The sequence below is a fragment of the Chelonoidis abingdonii genome, unplaced genomic scaffold (assembly GCF_003597395.2).
Source record: "Chelonoidis abingdonii isolate Lonesome George unplaced genomic scaffold, CheloAbing_2.0 scaffold1194, whole genome shotgun sequence".
Classification (NCBI taxonomy): domain Eukaryota; kingdom Metazoa; phylum Chordata; order Testudines; family Testudinidae; genus Chelonoidis; species Chelonoidis abingdonii.
This window is the reverse complement of record NW_027425455.1, coordinates 1-5,798: the sequence shown is the minus strand read 5'-3', so window position 1 is coordinate 5,798 and position 5,798 is coordinate 1. Positions and strand designations below refer to the sequence as shown.

The 5,798-nt window shown below is 59.6% G+C and overlaps 1 pseudogene; it reads right to left on the bottom strand.

The window, feature by feature from the left end:
• Nucleotides 1-75: 75 nt before the first annotated feature.
• Nucleotides 76-5,505, bottom strand: LOC116836677 (latent-transforming growth factor beta-binding protein 3-like; annotated as a pseudogene).
• Nucleotides 5,506-5,798: the final 293 nt, after the last annotated feature.

The following is a 5,798-nucleotide window of genomic DNA, read 5'->3' as shown; positions in this document are numbered from 1 at the left end:
CACACACACTGAGCCCTCTGCCCTGACCCCTGCCCCCCCCACATCCCCCAGCTCTAGACCAGGGTATCTGCCCACCCGAGCTGATGCCACTCGCCCTCCTCACCCACACACTCGAGCAGGTTGCCATCGTAGTAGAAGCCTTGCTTGCAGTAGCACTCGTAGCCCGGCTGCGTGTTGACACACTTCCCCTCCTTGCAGATCTCCTCCCTGAACAGGCTGCACTCGTCAATGTCTGCAAGGAGCCCCAGGGTGGGGAAGGGGGGCTGTTTATACAGGGATCCCTCACCCAGCGCTGAGATGCAGCTGTCTCTGGGGTGGGGTATGGGGGTTGTTTATACAGGGATCCCTTGGCTGGCACTGAGATGCAGCTGCCTCTGGGGTGGAGTGTGGGGGGCTGTAATGGGCAGGTAACAGGGTTGGAATCTCTGTGACTCGTGGGGGAAGGGTGCAGGGAAAGGTGTAACCTTGGCTCCTGATCCCCCAGCTGTCGAGTGCAGGCACCAAGCAGATCAGGGCGTGGGCCCTGGCACTCACCCCGGTGGGCGGGGATGCCATAGTTCAGGATGTTGTCATCCAGGATGAATCCTTTCCCGTCAGGGCAGAGGGAGTGGAACTCAGCTGCAGGGGAGGGGGGTGACATGCACATTGGGGAAGAGGGATTAATGTCTAGACCAGGTATTCCTTCTCCCTGCCCCATGGATCAGACCTTTGGCCCATCCAGCCTGGTATCCCCCCTCCCTGCCCCCACATCAGACCAACAAGCCCATCCTGCCCCTATCCCCCCACTCCCTCCATGGGTAATGGTTTCCTGAACCCCCCCCCCACCCAGACAGCTGGATTCTAGTAGCTGCCTTGGGGCCTGGGGGTTGGATGTTCACAGTCACACCATGTCCAGTAGCAGGTAGTTCCACGGTTCACTAGTGGCAGTGGGAATGGGGGAGGGTGGCATGGAGGAGGGGGTAGAGTGTGTCCCACCTGAGTTGGGCACAGGACAAGGGTAGATCTCACAGTGGTCACCCCAGCCAGCCCCCAGTGAGCAGCAGCACTCCTGGCGGGTGATATTGGTGGCCAGGACGCTGTCACAGAAGACGGTGTCATCGAAGTTCAGGTAACATTCCTTCTTGTGGTCGGGGGGCTCCAGATCTGGGGGGCAGAGGGTAAATCAATCCCACAGTGCCCCACCCTGCCACCAGATCAGAGCCAGTGCCCCCCAGAGGGAAGGCCCCCCGTCCCACTCTCACCCTCACAGCTATGTTGATCCTCAGATGGGGTGTATCCCTCATCGCACACGCACACGTAGGAGCCGTCCACGTTCTCACACGTCCCGTGGGGCAGGCACAAACTGGGGTCCAGTGCACACTCGTCGACATCTAGCAGGAGACCAGTGGGAGACAGAGGCAGGGAGTGTGCAATGGCATGCTTGCTGCACAACCACACCTGTGCACACTCACAGATACACACTCATCCATGCCACAAACCTGTGCCCCGTGTGTCACCCTACAGTACACAAACTCACACTCACGGACACTCACACTCAGCTATACACACAGGCTTGTACTCATTCCTTTTCCAATGTGCCACACTCACTAAGGCACACATGCATGGGCCCTTGCACTGCTTTGTGCAGCTCCACACATTCTGTCCCATACACACACCCTGGTGTTTGCTCTTACTTGTGGCAGGCCCAGCTGGCAGCATATCAGGCTCACACTTGGGCACGAGGCATTCCTGAAGCCTAGTGTTTCACGTGCCTTCATACCCCGCCATGCCCAGACTTTCCTACCTCCCCCTGTGTGCAATGTCCTTGTGTTGCCACACACAGCTGCTCATACTTGGTGCAACACGCTTTCCTCACTGTGTCACACTCCTGTGTGTGGAACACCAGACTCCTGGCATACCATGCCTGCACACACCTGGATGCTCACACTTGTCTGTGCCACACCCCCACCTCACCTTGGCACTTCCTGCCGTTCACCAGCTTGTACCCGGCACGGCACAGGCAGCGGTAGGAGCCCACGGAATTGACACACTCACCATCGATGCAGGCAGCCGGGAAGTCACATTCATTAATGTCTGCAACAGGGAGAGCTGTGGGGTGAGGGGGCCACTCCCAGCCCCCACCCCACGTGGCCGTCCATCCTGGTCCCCTCACCCAGTGTCCCTCAGGACATGGCCATCCAACCTGGCTCCCTCACCCATCCCACCCCTTTGGACATAGCTACCCAGCCTGGCCCCCTTACCCAGCCCCACCCCAGATGTGGCCACCCAGTCCCCTCACCCAGCCCCTCCCCAACAAGGCCACCCAGCCCAGCCTCCTCCCTCAACCACCCCAACCCTGTCCCCTCATCCAGCCCCACCCTGGACATGGCCACCCAGCTTAGCCCCCTCACCCAGCCCCCCCTACATGGCCTCCCAGCCGAGTTCCCTGACTCAGCCCCCTCAACGAGGCCACCCAGCCTAGCCCCCCTGCCCCCACATGGTCACCCAGCCCGGCCCCATCACCCAGATCCCCTGACATGGCCACACAGCCCAGCCCCCTTACCCAGCCCCCTCCAGATATGGGCACCCAGCCCCCTCCCAATCCCCCCCAGACATATATGGCCACCAGCCCCTCCAACTCCCCACCCAACATGGTTACCCAGCCCTAGGCCCACACACATAGCCACCCAGCCTGATCCCTCACCCAGCTCCCCTGACATGGCTACCCAGCCTGGCCCCTCACCTAGCTCCCCTGCCATGCCACCCAGCCAGGCCCTCTCCCACAACATGGCCACCAGCCTGACCCTCTCACAGTTCATGTCCACAAACCCCTCCACCCAGCCCTTCACACAGCTGCTCGTACTCCACAGCAGCCCCACCGACCCACTGCCCCCCACTGAGCTGCACTGCCCACAAGCAGCTCCCTGGCCCAGATCCCTCACCTGAGCCCTATATGCCCCCAAACATCAGCTCAGCCCCTTCACCTTCCACCCCAATGGCCCAGCCCCTCACCTTCGCAGCGTGGCCTGTCCTTCACTGAGTGGAAGCCGGCTGGACACTGGCACTTAAGGAGACCAGGGTGTTGACACAGACCCCATTGGGCGCAAGCCCACCATCCTCACACTCATTCACATCTGTAGGAGAAGAGAGTGCAGGCTGGGGGTCAGAATCCTGGCTTCTGTCCTCTGATCTGGGAGGGCAGAGGGTGCAGTGGTTAGACCAGGGGACCCCTGGGAAGGGAGGGGGTGCAGTGGTTAGAGCAGGGGGCTCTTGAAGGGTAGGGGATCTAGTTACCAAGCAGCTCGGGCATTGGGGCAGGTGCAAATCCCTCCCCACAGGTGCAGCGGAAGGAGCCAGGCAGGTGCCTCACACCAGCCGTGTTTGCACGGGGTCTCCTCGAGCACTCATCCACATCTGGAAGAAACACAGATGCTGAAAACCCCAACCTTGCCCCCCACGCATCTTTTGACCTGCAACGCCGTCCTCAGAAGTTTGGCTGGGCTGAATGTCCCCAGCCCACTGGGGGTTGCACAGGGCACCTCTCACCACGGAGGCATGAACAGTCACACCAGATACTGCACAAACCCAAGCATGACAGTCACACCCAGATACTGCACCAACCCAGCACAAGGAGGGAGGACGGTTTACTGATTGGAGTTGGGGGCTGGGAGCCAGGACTTCTTAGTTCTGTCCCCAAGCTCTGGAGTAGGGTGGAACCTACTGGGTTAGAGCAAGGGCTAGGGCCAGGACTCCTGGGTTCTGTAGCCAGCGCTTACCATAGCAAATCCCATGCTGGCCCCGGCCCCGGAGGGCAGGGGCGGCATTTGTAGGTGCCTGGCCGTTTCTCCAACTTCCCGCGAGGGCAGGTGCCTGTGTCCAGGCATTCATCAATGTTGCAGGGAGAAAAGATGAAGGGTGAGGGCCTTTGGGGGACCCCACAAGGGCAGAGCACAGGGAGGGCCTTGAGGACTCAGCGAGGCCTCTGGCAAGCAGGGAGTTGGTTGTTATTGTAGAGTCTCTGACAATCTTACTTGACCAGGTTGTTCTGAGGAGGGTTGCTCCGGCGCGCTGTCTTCTTGTTCTGAGGTCTCGTGCAAGCCTGGGCCTAGACATTAGTTTGCTATTGTAGGGTTTCTCGGGGCACTGGTTTGTTATCGTAGGGTCCTCCTCAGTAACTCTGGGGCTGTGTGCACCTGTTTGTTTCTGTTGGGTCTTGGAAATTTCTAGCTTTCACTACTGTCAGGCTGACACATCCATTGTATAGAATCTCTCGGGCTGCTGGTTTGTATTGTAGGGTCTCTGCCGCCCAGGCTATTGGGCTCTTCTCCTCCCTCTCAGCCCAGCCAGCCTTACCTTCACAGAGGGCTGGCGGAAGTTGAGACGGTACCGGGTGGCATTCATCACTTGTAGTGCCCAGGGTAGTTGACACAGGCTCCCCCGTCCCACAGATTGGGGCTTGGAGCATGTCATCATGTCTTGTCGGAGAGTGGGTGTGAACAGGTAGGGAAGGGGATAGGACTTTACCGATCACCACCCTCCCCCCCCACATCCCTATCCACCTCATGCCTCCTTCCCATCCCCTAGCTCCTTCCCATCACCCAGCCCTCCTTCCCCCAGCCCCCCTTGTCCCATCCTCCAGGTCCCCTTGCCCCCACCCATCCCTCCACCCCTTTCCATCCCAAGCCCCCCTTTCTCCATGCCCCGTTTCCCAGCAGCCCACCCAGCCCCGCCTCTGGGTGTACACCACACAGGAGCGCACGCCCTTGTGCACCTTCAGCTGGTACCCCCCGGTTGCAGTGGCAGTTGTAGGAGCCGCCCGTGTCATGCAGTACGCCCTTGCCGATGACACGGCTCCGCCTCACACTCGTTCACGTCTGTGGCAGGAGGGGGGCGGGAAGGAAGAAAGAATGACTGACCCTACCATGCCGGGACACACCGCCTGTCAGCCCTGCACATGTGTATTTCAGGGCCGGGTCACAGGCTTTGCATGTGTAGTTGTTGAGTGTTGCAGGCTAACAACCAGGCCCAGCGTGCACAAGCAGAGTGGTGGTCTCTGACTTCCACAGGCCGAATCTGCGGGTGGGTCACACACCTACTGTAACAGCGTGTTGGTCATGTCACACACTGTGTGCAGCTGTGGCGGCTGTTGCAACGCCTGTTGTGGCACGCACACGCGTTGTCGCACCCTTGCATACGGCTAGTGGGGGCATCACAGATCTACATATGTAGACATACCCGGGGTCACTCCAATCATATCGAGGCTTGTGATCTCCAGGGCGCTGACACCTTCCATGAATGCAGTGGGGGGCCGTGACGTGCCCCCCACACCTCCAGCCATGCACATGCCTGTCCCTCGTGCATGTGTCACACATCACAAACAAGGGCAAGGCAGCAATGTTACCTGTGCAGAACCTGCGCTGGGGCATGCCAGCGTAGCCCGGGTAGCAGATGCAGCTGTAGCCGGACAAATCTCATGACACTTCTCCATGGCCACAGAATTGTGGTTCAGCTTGCACTCATCCGTCTCTGCCAGGGACAGACAGACGCAGCCCAGGGGGGATCAAGACGAATGGCTCGAACATAGGAGCCAGGAGATCTTTTTCTCATAGATCCCAGAAGAGCCAGAATTCCCACCCCTAGGGCGGCTGCAATAGCATGCTTTGCAGGGACCCACACTGCATGGACCGGGGCGCTCAGAAAGACATCGTCAGCCTGGAAAGGACTTGGGGGACCCCTGAAGAACTTGCACATCACTGGGAACATTTGGGGTTCACCCCCCGATAATTAAGGGGAGGCCCAGCAGAGAAGTTTGTCCATGA